Here is a 16,999-nt window from a genome sequence, read left to right as displayed (position 1 = left end):
CTTCAAAAACATTCCACTGTTCAAATACTTCGCACTACCACTATAAACTATAAAACTTCACTGATACGACACACTTCACTGACACAACGCACTTCTTCATTGATACAACACTTCAAATTACAAAATATCAGTGTGCATCATATACTACCGTCTATTAGTAAAATTCTTAAGGCTATTTTTAAATATATTTTTGGTTACTGGTAAAGCCTTTAGTAAGTCTGCAGGTAAAGCATTCCAGTCCCTGATAGTACGATTGAGAAAAGAAAAATGTCCAGTGTCCGTCCTCTTGTCTTCTTTCCCTCAATGTATGTGAGTGGCCGTTCCTTGAAGAGTAATTTGGCGGCTGCAACCCAGTTTTTATTTCTCTTCCACAATTTAAAAAAGAAGTGCAGATACAGGGATTTCACATCGAGCCACTAGCTAGAGGATTAAAAAACACTTCACTACTCACGACTGTGTACAAGTCCAATGGATAGTGTATTTTTTAAAATAATCTCTTAATCTTAAAGTGAGAGGCTTTCCTTCCCTCTCAATGTGCGTTTCAGTACTTTCGAAGAACTGAAAGTGCTGAAAGACTATGAAAGCAAACTGTACAAATTCTATCTTTCTGTACCAATCTGTAACTTCATGTTATATAAATCACGCTCCTTTTCCTTTATTTGTGTGATTGTAGAGTTAAAAATAAGTGAATAGATTGGAAAGCATTAGGTAGGGCATAAGTTCTTATGAGGCGAAAAACTTTGTTCATAAATTCAGATTTCGATTGTCGAATCAGTATTTCTCTGGCAATGTGCTAGCTAGCTACCACGTGGTCGACACGTACGAGAAATTGAAATTCTAGCTGTGTACCTTTATAAACTGCCTTGACTTGATTCCTGGAACACTTTAATCTTCCATGCAGTCCTCAGTTTCGATATGGCTGCTGTTGTTCATCTTAACACCACATCTTTGGTGATGCCAGTTTGTTATTCAGTACACCATTCTCCGCTGATAATCTCGTGCCATGATCCGACCTTCTGCTGCACATTCACATCAGGTAGGACAATTACGTTCCATATTAGGCCCAGACCTCTCAGTAAAGCAAAAATATAAATATTGTCGCTTGGGATTTGGATCTGTGTGTAAGCTATTCAAAACGTACACAAAAGGACATGGATACCAGACAACAATTGTATTTTAAACATTGTAGTTAAGAGAAAGAAATATTTGTTACGTGTTATTTCATTCATGTATTCCAGCGCACAAAAGCGGTTAAAGCAGATGGTAGAAAATTTAAATCAAGCAAACCCTTTAATTTTCATAAATCACCCCAATCGTCTTGTGTGCAAGTGTTTTTTAATCGGCTGACTGTTTCACTTGAAGATAAGTTCGTAAAAATTGTAATAAACTTAATTGCTATAAAATAAATCTCCTCTTAATATTACCTTTTCCTTGTCAGTTACATTATTTCAAACTTGGCCATGCAACATAATCCTATCTTTTACAATATAGCTAAAACTAATGTATGTTTGTGTACAATAGTAATACATTGTACCAGCGGTAAAACTATTGTATGAATATCACAGTTAGTGTACATCTGGCAACACTGAGTAGCCCAAGAAAACCCCCAACTAAAATATTTTAATATTTAGTATTTGAGGAGAAAAATTCGCTCCGGCGCCTTGGATCGACCCCGGGTCCTTGGTTCTACGTACCAAGCGCTCTGACCACTGAACTACGCCGAATTCAATCCACAGTACCGGATCGAATCTTCCTCCTTCAGTGTTTCCCTTTGTGGCCTGACTCGAAGCTAGGCATATATGTTGACGTACGTATATGTCTAGTGTCAACTGCCATTATAGGTAGTCTACTAGGAGCGCACTCTGTTGAGTGACTTATTTGGCCGGGATTCCGCAGTTATGATGCACTGCTAGCTATTTATTAATTTGTCCTACAGAATAATCTCTGTAATGTTGACATTTAATAGCATAAATTTTTGCCCTCGGTTGTACAATGCTTTAACTAAATTACACCTAGAACTTCTAACATGTAACCCACTAACATATAACAAGAAACTTAGAAACGTGTTAATATCTTCAATTTGATTAAATAAATTTATAGCCTATGTGTATGAATTAATCAACCTATATTATATTTGTTTTCTATAATTTTGAAATATATATTAGTCCTACTTTTCACGTGCGATATTATTCTTCTCTAGTGTTAATATTATATTATATAATTCCATTGCCGCTGTAATTATATTTTAGTTCCTATTTTATTTTACTTATTTATTTATATTATTATTATTATTATTTATTTTAATATTATATCTGAACTGCGACCGAGCACGAGCGCTGCTCATTCGGTCTCAAATTTTGTTAATACTACTGTATAGAGATGGGTAAAAAATAACACAACAGTTATTTTGGAACTGTTCCGGTCTCGGAACTGTTGCAAAAATGAACAGTAGGTCGGAACCTCCTGTTCCGAAATAACAGTGTTCCGACTCCGAGCTGCTCACTTGCCCAGCTGTTGCGGGCTCGCAGTACCGCGTTGCACATGGTATGTTCCGACTCTCTCGGAACTGTTGCAAAAATGAACAGTAGGTCGGGACCTCCTGTTCCGAAATAACAGTGTTCCGACTCCGAGCTGCTCACTTGCCCAGCTGTTGCGGGCTCGCAGTACCGCGTTGCACAAGGTATGTTCCGACTCCGAGATAACAGTCGGAACGTCGGAGCTTGTTCCGATGAACCGACAGCTGCAGTTACACTGTTCTCGTTGTTCTTTATGTTATACTTGGAACTTCGTTGGATGAAGTTGGTACTTGAAACTCTCACGTGGTTGGAGGGGGGGCGCATGGAAATTGAAATCCTTGCGGTGGCGCGAACTTTAATATCAACATTTGTAAGACTGGCCAATCATCTGTAATGTTATAGTAAGTATTTAATAATCTGTAATATTCATTCCCGCTTTATGGTTTATTTCACCATTAGTTGACTAATTCTGTTTTATAAACATTCTACAAAGTCATAAAGTACGCATACTATTATTAATTCATTGATCAGCTGATTCTATACAAAGGTTAAAGTCGTAAATGGTAATGAGTGGTTCAGTTACAATGTCTGTATGTCGTTTGTTGAGGTTAAGTCTGACAAGCACAAGTTTTTGTGCTATCTTCTCTGTTATCAAAGAACGACAAAAATGTTGTAGCATTATTTGTTGGAAACTACCCATATAAGTACTGATTTGGAGAGCGAGGTTTAACGCGAAGTTTAAATTACACTTTGGTAAAGATGCGATTCCAACATTTTACTAACCCACTGCGGGGTTTCCAGGTTTCAGTACTGCCAATATATATCTTTTTTATTTATGAAATTGTAATATTTATTATTATTATTATTATTATTATTATTATTATTATTATTATTATTATTATTATAACTGCATTAAGAAAAGTAAAAATAAAAATTAATGATTTATTTTTTTTATTATGTAATAGAGAGAAGAGAAATTACATACCATATGTTTTAAATGTTATGTTATTTTTTTTAGTTGGCTACTATGTCTTTATAACTTTATGTACGAAAACAAAGTGTTGTATTCTGTCCTTGTAGTCAACAGCTGATTAATTACTAACATTAAGCTTTTGAGTTCTGTCCGCATGCACAGCAATTTTCCAAAATCGATTCGAATGTGCATTGCAGTGCCATCTATAGATAAGAATATGTACTATGTCATGCCTATGAGTGCTCCAGTGTGAGCAGCATGGTAAAGAGGGAGGGTACTGTACCGTTCGTTTGAACGACTCAACGACTCCGACTCATCACCACTGGTGACTGTTATTTCGGAACTGTTATTTGGAACATAGTATTTTTTCGGAACCGGAACAGTCGGAACTGTTCCGGGAAAAGAACAACTTCGCCCATCACTACTACTGTATCTTCTTTTTATATTGCTTGTATTATTTTATTTGTATTTCTCTTTGTTTGTTTTGTAATTATATTTCTTTATTCTGTATATTTGAATTTAAATAAATAAATAAATAAAATATTTAAGGAGAAAAATTCGCTCCGGCGTCGGGGATCGAACCCGGGTCCTTGGTTCTACATACCAAGCGCGAATTTTTCTCCTCACATATTAATTGTCAACATTACAGAGATTATTCTGTAGGACAAATTAATAAATAACTAGCAGTGCATCATAACTGCGGAATTCCGGCCAAATAAGTCACTCAACTGATTGCGCTCCTAGTGTAATGGCACTTGATACGTCAACATATATGCCTAACTTGGAGTCAGGCCACAAAGGGAAACAATGAAGGAGGAAGATTCGATCCGGTGCTGTGGATTGAATTCGGCGTAGCTCAGTGGTCAGAGCGCTTGGTACGTAGAACCAAGGACCCGGGTTCGATCCCCGGCGCCGGAGCGAATTTTTCTCCTCAAATATTAATTGTCAACATTACAGAGATTATTCTGTGGGACAAATTAATAAATCCATAATAAAATCTTTTATTTATTTATTAAAAATATCGTACCTCACTGGGACTCGAACCCGGATCGTGGCAGGCTGAACGTGTTGACTCACTCAGCAACCGCAAGAACTTAAGCTATCTGACAACATTGTTTTATGGCACGGTGTGGAGACTGATGAAGGAATGAAATTTGTAATATTAGGTGAAATGCAAGGACCCATAAAAACCTTCATTTCTCGACATTGTTCACAACAAATAGGACCTACGATACACTGTTCAAAAAATTTGTGGAAAAAGTCTTTAAATTCATTGTAGGCTATATTTAACAGTAAAAAGATAGAATATTTTCCTTCATATAAACTCTACTTAATTAATAACAAATCATTTTCCATGGTCCTATAGAAACAAATATTGTGTTTCGAAAATGGTTTTCGTTCTTGACACTGCACAAAACGGAACGAGGAATCTTTTACTTCAGCCTCACAATCACAGTCCTTATGATCTCTTCAGAGGCTTAGTAACACTTTTACCTTTCAAGAACACAAATTACAGCTTAACATCTATGAGACATCCTCCGCATAAACCTTTCGATAATTCACTTGGTGTATATTTCTTTATTCTTTATTTAGTGCCATTGCATGCTCTTGGAGTCCTGTGGGCCTCGAAAGTGCCTACGGATGCGTCTTTCAAGTATATACCATAGGTGTTCAATGGGATTTAAATGTGAACACATCGCTGGCCAATTCATTATAGGAGTTTCGTGCTCGTTGAGGAATTTCATGAAGACGGCAGCAAAGTGGATTTTTCAACAAAAAGTCAGCACTCATATTTCTATAGCGAATTCTCGGCCTCATCTCGCCAAATACCATCTTCATGTCACCAATTCCATCTACGCTAAATAACCTAGCTAGTAGTTGTTACAGCGTCGTTAAATAACCTAGTAAAAAAGTAGCCATATTTACCCTGCGGGCACAACATGTTGTTCCAATATGTTCTCAACATAGTCAATTGCATTTAGTTGTCCTGGAACGATGCTGAGGATACTGGGTGTTCATTTCAAAGTGTGTCATGACGTCACTGTTGTTGGGTCACCGATTTGAAGCGAGTTTCAACTTATATGTTAGAGAAGTTGCCTATTATTTAAGGCGTTCTTCAATCTGAACTTGAGAACGTGTACGGTATAACTTGAACGTCGTAGCAACAGATGGCGGTCTGTACAGTCTGTGTGCTACCATAACCTCTTTCGAACTGTGTTTTGCGCCGGCAAGTCGTACGCAGGGTATTTGTTATCATCGGTTGCGTACGGTAACATTCCACAACACAAATCAAATGCTCCGTGTCCATGTTGACCGTCGAAGTTAATGTCAACAAATACGTAAGTAATCGTCTTAACCCTCTCCCCATATCCCGACAGTACGTATTTCCAAACAGTTCACATTCCTGCCACTACCGGCGTTACCGTACATATCGGTACGTACTCTTCAGAATGAACGCCGTACTTGCTAGCCAACTTCTCTGCCTCTTAGATTATACACCTGAGCTGCGGAAGTGTAGGAAGATTGAATTCTCTAGGCTCATCAGCTAGCCACATGACGGCATACAGCGAGCCAAGACACATTTTGAACTGAACACCCAGTAGTTCTGGTTTCTAAGCAGAAGCTGCTCTAGACCATTAAAGAGATCCGGCCAAATCTGTCAATTTCACCAATATTAGGTGGGTCGAGGCGCTTTTGAGGACATCTCTAGACACGTGATCGTTCATCACAAGAAGTCAGGAGAAACTTCGATTCGCCTGTGAACTGTACGTGTTCCAGAGCGAATCTAAACCGTACTTGCTTGTGGTGAACCACTTTACGAAGGGCACGTAGAGGTTTTCTAGCTCTCAAATTACGTTTCCTCAATCTATTCTTGATTGTAGGATTACACTTTTGCTCCATTTACTAACCTAAGGTTGTTTTGCAGGACATAGATAATGAAAATGAGACGACGCATAACAGAAAGAACCAAAAATCTGTCGTGATTTCCTGTTGTCTTTCGTTTACATCCTTGATCACGCCTCCTCCTGTACCGTCTTGTCTCCCAGTAAAGTTTGACACTTCCTGGTACAGAATAATGGAGATCATCGGCGATCTGATGATAAGTCCATCCCTCTGCGAGAACATGAACGTTTCATGTAATTACAGGGATCATATGAATTTCCTATTACATTTTGTATGCATGTCATTCCTTCATTTTCATTGGAAACCTAGTGTTGTGTTAAAGAGATCACTAGGAAAATAAACTACTTTTTAATGTCAAGACAAACATGTCCAATAAAAATGTTTCAGTAATATATATAACTTATTAACAGTTCTTCTCAATGAATTGAATCTTTTCTTTAATTTTATCCACCACTTTTTATATTTATATGAAATCCATACCGATAACCAGTTATACGATACTAACGTGAAATATCTTAAGTCCTTACATTACAAAACTAAACTGCGTAACTCGTTTAATTATAGCCAGAGGCGCAATAAAAAATCTGCAGCGGAACCAAACAAACAAATGAATGACGCGTGTAACGAACGTCATTCTTATCTCCTCTTACAGTTTCGTGTTGCGCAAAATATGCGGAACTTTTCTTTTTTAATCGGTTAGGAATGTTGGCTTTGTTTAAAGGGAGTTCGTAACAATTGTTTTTTCGCCCACCATATTTCTATTTTATATAGAAAACAACTGCCTTTATATCCTTGAGGAAGACAAAAAGCAGCTGCTCCAGCAGTTGCTATGCGATGATATCGAGTAATTGGGTACGTGTTGTAGTCTGCACTCGGTTGTTCTAACAATATATTTTTTAGGTATTTCAGGATGAGAAGTTTTTTTGCTGAATAACTAATCTGTTTCAGAGATTCAAGGCAGATTCGAATTGTATCAAGTTAAGTAATTATAACAGTATTCGGGTTGACTTCACAATGACTTCAAAGGAGTTTATAGGCTACAATATTGTACAATGTTTTCTATAACAAAACTGAGTAATTTTGACCTTTATAATCCGTTACACGTAGCTAAAAAATATATTCTACCTCCAAAACACTGCCATTACGATCGTCATCGTTGTCGCACTCCCCTTCACAATCATCATCATCATCATCAGCTTATCACCATACAGTCACAATTATCAATATTATTGTCTCCATTATATTTTTCGTTAAATTATCCTTACCAATACTATAAATAATCTTTTCTATAATATATTTCATTGTTTTCACATTATTATCATCATCAGTATTCTCGTTACCGTAGTCATCGTAATTTTCATGATCATACTCGTCCTAAATTTCATATTTTTCGTCATCATACTCATCGTGTCATCATAGTCGTAACCATCATCTTACCAGTAATGGTAGGCCTAAATATAATATTCGTCATTATCATTCTCGTTATGATACTCGTCGTCGTGATCATCATAATCGGCTTAATCATGATCATACTTGTCACCATAAACATCATACAAATAATAGTCATACTAGTCATGTTCACCTTCATACTTCTAATCGTAATCACATCGTATCATAACCGTCTTAATCATGATAATACTCGTCATCGTAAACATCATGCTCATCGTAATCATTGTTGTCGTGATCATTCTTTTACTCATTACGATCATTGTTATGATCATAATTATATTCATCCTGATTATCATACTAATCATGATCTCACTCGAAATCGTAAATATCATACTAGTCATAATCGTAGTCATCGTGAACGTCATCATATTTATTCAGATCGTAAAATCGTCATAATCGTTATCATACTCGTCACTCTTACTCATCAGTTCATCACGATCATTGTTATGATCATAATTATATTCATCCTGATTATCATATCAGTTTTGATCTCACTCGAAACCGTAAATATCATACTCGTCATAATCGTAGTCGTCATGAACGTCGTCATATTTATCCAGATCATAAAATCGTCATAATCGTGATCATAATCGTCATCGTGAATATCATAACTTACTCATCGTAATTATTGTTGTTATGACCATCTTTACACTCATCGTCGTGATCACCATACTCATAATCATACTCATCATCATCGGAAGCATCATGCACGTAATCATTCTCATCATCACAAACATAGTCCTCATGAACATACAGTCGTCATGATCGTCGACATACTCATCATGATTATCACAATAATCTTAATCATGACCATACTCGTCATCGTCCTCAACCTAATCACACTCGTCACAAACATACTTGTCATGATCACCGTCATAATCAACATCGTGATCAATCATCATAATATTCTTAATCATATTCGTCATAATCATGACCATACCCGTCATCGTGCTCAACCTAATCACACTCATCACAAACATACTTGTCATGATCACCGTCATAATCAACATCGTGATCAATCATCATAATATTCTTAATCATATTCGTCATAATCATGACCATACCCGTCATCGTGCTCAACCTAATCACACTCATCACAAACATACTTGTCATGATCACCGTCATAATCAACATCGTGATCAATCATCATAATATTCTTAATCATATTCGTCATAATCATGACCATACCCGTCATCGTGCTCAACCTAATCACACTCATCACAAACATACTTGTCATGATCACCGTCATAATCAACATCGTGATCAATCATCATAATATTCTTAATCATATTCGTCATAATCATATTAATTCATATGCCACCGTGATCATCTTAATCGCCATAATCGTGATCATACTCGCCATCGTAAACATTATACTCATAGTAATAATAGTTTTCATAATTATCTTCATACTCATCATCGCTTAGTTCATGTAATTTAGTGGTATAAACAAATATCAAATATCAAAATATTACCATCATCGTAATCATACTAATCATGAGCATCATACTAGGCATCATAGTCGTCACAATGATCACCATACTTCTCCATTCTGATTATCACAATCGTCTTAATCATTCTAATCATGATCATAGTCACCATATTCATAATCATCATGATCACTACATTCATAATCGTCATGATCATATTCGTCATCGTAAATCTCATAATAAAATAATTATGTCTCAATGATCATTATATTGATCATCTTGATGATCATATTCATCGTTATCATACCCATAATGATCGTCATATTAGGCATCGTAGTCGTCATAAAGATCATCTTACTCGTTATCGTGATCATCATACTCGTCATAATGACCAAAAGTATGGTTCGCTAACACCAAGATCACGCCACATTCGATATCGTGTATCGTTGTGTTGTGTTTGCTCTGAGTTGTTTCAAGCGCTGTCTTTATGCCATACTAACTACATGAACAAAGATACCCGATAGGTGTAAAGTTCAGTGTTAAATCATGATTCTCAAAGAGTAAGGAATTAAATGGCCAAAAGTTTGATCTTGATAAGTTAATAATTAAATTAATGGTATTGGTGGCGACTGAAGATTTTCAAATATAAAGTATATTGTATTCATGTAAAATTATATTCTTATTTTACTGTTTCCTGCTTGGTTGCATATCGTACAGGTTCCAACTCAAATGTAATTGAACAGGTAAAGGTTTCCCTTTTACAATCTTTTAGTAGAAATTGGGCTGTTATCATAAGCTTTCTACATTCTCCTGTTCTTTTATACTTAAATAAATGGCGTGCGTTCTAAAGCGTGCATACACAATTCTTAGAATATGAAATGAGAGAAATTACACTTTAACAGGAGAAACGCCGTGTGAGTAAGGTATTATGAACTATAAAACTACAGTTCCGTTATTATTATAGATGTGTAATGATAGTCATTTCATACTGGTGTAGCAATAAAATAACAATAATAATAAAATGATGCTAATATTTATCACCAAATTATAGACGCCCTTTTTCTTCCCACCGCCTTGTTTCTACCGCAGCATGGTGCAAATGAATCCAAAGCTATCGTAATTTGTAGTAACTATTACAGGAGTGGGTTATACTGTTGACTGTTCTAAGAAATATATTTTAATGTTATAAAAGGAAATAAGGACTATAGCAAACAGCACAGAAAGCACTCCTACGTAAAATTTGATTCTTCCCTCTTTCTTGGATTATTCTTGGTTTTAGAATCATAAAATCTGTACAATAACTGCTATCGAAGAATTAGCGCGTACTTTAATTTCTGACATAACCACAGTTTCTTTCTTGCTAGAGTCGAGAGGAAGAAATATTGGCGAAGATGAGGACTAGTATTGTATTGTATTGTATTGTATTGTATTGTATTCTATTGTATTTATTAACATCCCATTGCTTCACAGCAGTTGAAATATATACAGAAGAGATTTACAATATAGTCTATAGTACAACACATAGTTTTAGTATCAATTTCATGAAGCATTGTTGAATGTCATGAATTCACCCACACAATAGTAGGCGTGAGAAATTAGGTACTTCTTTAATTTGACCCTAAATAATCTTATGTTTTGAGTTTCATTTGTATATCGATAAGGAGGCTATTAAAAATGTTTACTGCCATATAACGCACTCATTTTCGACATCACGGTAGACTTTCCAATGGAGTATTAGTCATTTTAGACGCATATTTATGCTATGAACTATTGAATTAGTTACAAAGTTTTCACGATTACATACGAGAAAGATTATTAATGAAAAAATGTACTGACAAGCCATGGGCATTATTTGTAGCTTTTTTTAAATAGTCCTACACGATTCCCTAGATTTGGCACCTATTATTCTAATGACTCTTTTTTGTTGTAGGAATATACTGTTCGTATCTGTGGAATTTCTCTAGAACTCATTACCGAATGGAAGTATGCAAACTGCAAAGTATACTGTTTTTAAGGTATTGATATTTACTATCTTTTGAATAGATGTAATAGCAAAACATGCTGAATTTAGTTTGGGGGTAATTTCTTTAATATGATTTTTCCAATTTAACACATAATCGATTTTTAAGCAAGAAATTTGGTTGTTGTTGTTTCTAATAGGGGCCTATTGTTAATTATTGCGCTTGAAATTTGCGAGGTTGAATTTGGACAGGATTTAAATTGAATTATGTTAGTTTTGTTACAATTTGATATTAATTTATTGACTGAGAACCAGTCACATATTTTGAAGATAATTTCCTCTGTTGAAGATTGGAGTTATTGGCTGTAATTACTATATTAGTAAGTACGTGGGAGCAGAGATATGAAATGGAGGGTAAAACTAGAATGAAGAGGTAGAAAAATGGAGATGATGATGATAAGGAAATAGACTAATGTAGAAGATGAAAATTAAGAGCAAGTAGAGGATTGAAGGAAATAAAACTGGGATGAGATACACAAATGAAGGAAATGACGACAAGAAAGTAGTCGAGCATAAAAATACGAGGAAAAGCATGATAAATGAAAGACAAGAAAGCCGGAACGATGAAGTAGGAAAAATGACAAATTAATATTTGAAGACCTCCCCGGAAAAAGAATGTAACATCGAATTAATAAAATATGTGACTTAGGTGGAAAAAGTAATTTTGAAGCATTCATTTATAACAATAAATTACTGCATTCAAAAGCTGAATAAACTTGTATCCTTGATTAATCAAATGGTTCTGCCGGTAAATATAGGCCTTACAAAATATGACCCTGAAATTATTTTCTTTTCTCCCGGAACATGTATTACAGATATGTTGGTAACACCCATATTTCTGGGAGATCTTCATTTAGTAAGTAAATATAGACGACAAGAGAATGGAAAGGAGGAAACTAAATGAAAAATTGCAAGAAAAACTGAATACAGAAGAAGGAAAATGAAGGTGATCAAGAACCGAGCGAGGTGCCTCATGCGTTCGGGAGGTCCGCGGTTCAAATCTCCGGTCCGACGAACCTGTGGTTTTTCACAACTATTTAGGCAAATGCCGGGTTCCAATTTTCATTGCCATGGTCCATTTCTCTTTCTCTTCTCTGTAGAAAAAGAATTTAGATTTCATATATCATGTCTCTCATCCTCATCATCTCACTCTATAGGCATATCCAGGTCATGACGCATGTCTTCATCCGCTTACGGGAGGAGCGTCCTCTCCGAAAACGTCTCTGGGTTCCAAGCCTTCCGCAATGTCTCTGCCAGGATTCATTCCTTAAGAGCACTTCCGAGGACACTTCGACACCTTGGAAGGGCTGTTGGAATGAATCCTTTTTTGCTTGGTTACCTTGGCGGTACGAACTTACTGCGGGGGGGTGTAGGGGCCCATTGGGTGGGCGGGTGAGGGTCTCATGCGGTCGGTGGGCTGGTACACCTCATCATCATTCATCCCATAATTCAGGGTGCACAATAGGCCTCAGTATGGCCGACGTGCTGAAGGGACGTCCCTAACCCGACCCTAGCCACCGTTACCTATCCCTAACCCTAACCCTAAGGTGACCAAGAGGTAGTAGGAAAATATAGAAGACTATAGTCCCGTCGCTCCTATTTCCGGCAGCCAATCACGTTACAGGTCGGTTACATTTAAACTGTGCATCTTGTGATTCACTGATGATGACGTTATGCATTCCCTAAGGCTCAATAAATAGGCCTACTTAATATAATCGCCTGCCATTTTGTCTCTTTCGTTGGCGTTCGCAGAAAGCACACGAGGACGTTATTTGCCGTTCAATTATTTGCTGAATTACAGTACGTTTGATTTATTATCATAGGAACTACGACATAATAATGTTTAACGGTGTGGCAAATAGATTCTTCGTCTGGTAGCTCGGCAACGAAAGAACAAAAATGGCGAACGATACCACCTACCTAGACTTTAAAGAGCCTTCACTTCCTAAGAAGTAAGCTAAAAGGAGGAGTCACGCCGGGAATAACAGCGTCGGGACTATAGGAAGAGGAAAGAAAGTGAATAAATGGAAAATAAGAAAAACAGAATGAGAGGTGGGGGAATTAAGAGATGGAGTGACAGTAGGAAAATTAGAAGAGGAGGAATAGGAAATGAGGTAAATAAATGAAAAATTATAACATAAAAAAATGAAGAGGTAGGAAAATGAAGACGAAGAAATTGTAGGAAAATGTAGAAGGCAAGAAATAGGAAAGGAGATAAATACATAAAAACTTACAAGCACATCAGAATGAAGAGTTGGAGAAATTAAGAAAATGGGGAGTTAGTAGGAAAAGATAGAAGCCGAGGAATAGGGAGGAAAATAAATGAAAAATTAATAGAGAAAATAAGAATAAATAGTTGGTGAAATGAAAATGAGATAGTACGAAAATGTAAAAGAGAAGGTGTAGGAATGGAGGTAAATATATGACAACATTAGAAGGAAAAGAAAATGAAGAAATGAAGTTTACGACTATGTAGCAGGCAGGAGTAGAAGAGGATGAAAAAGAGGAGGTGGCATAGGAATAGAAAAAAAAGACAGGGGAGAAGTAAGGAAGTAGGTACAGAAATATCGGAGGAAAACAGATTGCAGATAAATAATAGAATCATTGCTCAGGAAAGAGTACGATGAAGATAAATATGAAGAAGAGGAATCCAAAATGATAAGAATGAGGAAGAGCAAGAGGTGATAACGATAAGGAAAAGAAATAAAAGAGGAAAGTAATATAAAAATAAAGAGCGTAGGGGAAGTATAAGGAAATATAGAAATGAAGATATATTGCAAAAGGCAGTCGAATGGAAAGGTAGAAATCAGAAATAATAGAACAAAGGAAGAATTGAAGAAGAAACGGGAAATTAGGTGAAATATGAAAACGAGACATATTAGCCATAAGAGGTAGAAGAAGAAAGAGAAATTAAATATCAAGTAGAAGAAAAGAAAGACAAATAAATCGGGAGCTATAAATAATATCTAAAACAATACGAATAAGCGAGAAGAGAAAGTGATCCAGAAAACTACAAAGAACTCAGGGGATTGATTGGATCTATTTATATATTTATTTATTTATTTATTTATATTTTATTTTTTTATTTATTTATTTATTTCCTTCCTTCCTTCTTTCTTTCCTTCTTTATTTATTTATTTATTTATTTCCCTCTTTCTTTCCCTCTTTCTTTCTTTCTTTCTTTCTTTCTTTCTTCCCCTCATTCTTTCTTTCTTGCCTTCTTTCTTCCTTTCTTTTTTCTTGATTTATTTATTTATTTATTTATTTATTTATTTATTTATTTATTTTCTTCTTTCTTTCCTTCTTTCTTTCTTTTTTCTTTCTTTCTTTCTGTATTTATTTATTTATTTACTTATTTATTTATTTATTTATTTCTATATTTATTTATTTATTTCTGTATTTCTTTCTTTCTTTCTTTGTTTCCTTCTTCCTTCTTTCTTTTTTCTTTCTTTCTGTATTTATTTATTTATTTCTCTCTTTCTTTATTTCTTTCTTTCTTTCTTTATTTCTTTCTTTCTTTCTTTCTTTCTTCCTTTATTTATTTATTTATTTATTTATTTATTTCTATATTTATTTATTTATTTCTATATTTACTTATTTATTTCTGTATTTCTGTCTTTCTTTCTTTCTTTGTTTCCTTCTTCCTTCTTTCTATTTTCTTTCTTTCTGTATTTATTTATTTATTTATTTCTCTCTTTCTTTATTTCTTTCTTTCTTTATTTATTTCTTTCTTTCTTTCTTTCTTCCTTTATTTATTTATTTATTTATTTATTCATTTATTTATTTATTTATTGCTTTATTTGTTTCTTTGTTTCTTTAGTTGTTTCTTTATTTATTTGTTTATTTATTTATTTATTTATTTACTTATTTTTATTTTATTTATTTATTTATTTATTTATTTATTTTATTTATTTTTATTTATTTATTATTTATTTATTTATTTATTTATTTATTTAGTTTCAGGTAAATAAAGGTAAGAACAAAGAAGGAAAATTAACCAGGAGAAATGTAGAAATATATGAGAAGGGATACGAATAAACTAAGAAGTTAGATACAATATTCTGTGAGATATAATTATCAGTTTTGTAGCTCGTATCCAGCATCCCTCCTAATTGATGGGCTCAAACATTTAAATTCAAAGGTTGAGAATACTCCTTGTCTCGTCAAGAGCCAGTGTGGCGGAATCCAGAGGCGTTCTCACGCGCTGGAAGGTGTCGGATAGTTTTCACACGCATTGTAGCATGATTTAGCCTGTCGTAATTAGCGATGTGCATATGAAACCACCTGCCGTCTCCTGTTTACAACGGCGAGATATTTGCGACCTCCTGTAATAACGCTTGTTCGCAGAGAGAGGCCAGATGCCTTATATGAACAAGAGCTTAAGTGCGAAGATTATTAAAAAACATCATACAGGGTGTTTCACAGAATGACGTATGATTTATGGAAATGTGAGGTAGCAAATATTCATTCATTCATTCATTCATTGTGTTCTTTCCAAGGGCAGGTCTTTCACTGCAAACCCAGCATTCCCCAATTTTTCTTATATTCTGCCTTCCTCTTAGTCTCCGCATATGATCCACATATCTTAATGTCATCTATCACCTAAATTCTTCTGGCCCGAATTCTTCTCGACCTTTTTCGATACTTGCCAAGAAGTCAAAAGAAGAATAGCAATGGCAAATGAAGCTTTTGCTAGAAAAAGGAGCATCTTCTGCGGACCTCTGGAGAAAGAACTAAGGAAGAGACTATACTAAAAGCCAGGTTATGAACCGACTAAACCGGAAGCAACGTTCTGTTGCTCTCTTTCTGAGCTCTGTTGCCACATAGTGGCGCGAGATTCAAAGCATGTTCAGCGTTTGTCACCGATATGTTTAAAATAACTACTGTCTATAGTTCTCGATAACACTATCCACAATATTAGTAATTAAAATTACTGTTTTTAAGAAAGCACGAGCTAATGACGCTGATACGAAATGCGACTCGCAATGCACGTGGTACTGCAAATGAACTGGGAAGTTTGGCTACACTGTCTCCGTGATTCCGTTGCCAGATTTTCGTTAGCAGACGACATTTTCTCGTGAGGTCCAATGAAAAGCTCCGTTCTCCTTGCCCCCTCCGCCCCGCCATACTCAACGTGTCATCGCTGCACAGCCTACCCCTCTAACCCGCACTTTCCTCTCGCCCTGCCAACTACTTCCTGTTTAGTCGGTTCATAACCTGGCTTTTAGTATAGCGAAGTGTTTGTGTGGAGTGTAGCATTGTATGGGGCAGAAACATGGACATTACGACGAGGTGAAGAGAAGCGAATAGAAGCATTTGAAATGTGGATATGGAGAAGAATGGAGCGTGTGAAATGGACAAACAGAATAAGAAACGAAGCTATATTGGAAAGAGTGGGTGAAGGAAGAATGATGCTGAAATTGAACAGAAAGGGAAAAAGGAATTGATTAGGTCACTGGCTGAGGGGGAACTGCCTACTGAAGGATGCACTGGAAGGAATGGTAAACGGGAGAAGAGTTCGGGGCAGAAGGAGGTAACAAATGATAGATGACATTAAGATATATGGATTTTATGAGGAAACAAAGAGGAAGGCAGAAAATAGGAAAGACTGGAGAAAGCTGGGTTAGCAGTAAAAAACCTGCCCTTCGACAGACCACTAAATGAATGAATGTATGACGACGATATGCTGTAATAATCTATAAAAATT

The sequence above is a fragment of the Periplaneta americana genome, chromosome 5, assembly GCF_040183065.1.
Source record: "Periplaneta americana isolate PAMFEO1 chromosome 5, P.americana_PAMFEO1_priV1, whole genome shotgun sequence".
NCBI lineage: Eukaryota > Metazoa > Arthropoda > Insecta > Blattodea > Blattidae > Periplaneta > Periplaneta americana.
This window is presented reverse-complemented; position numbering follows the sequence as displayed.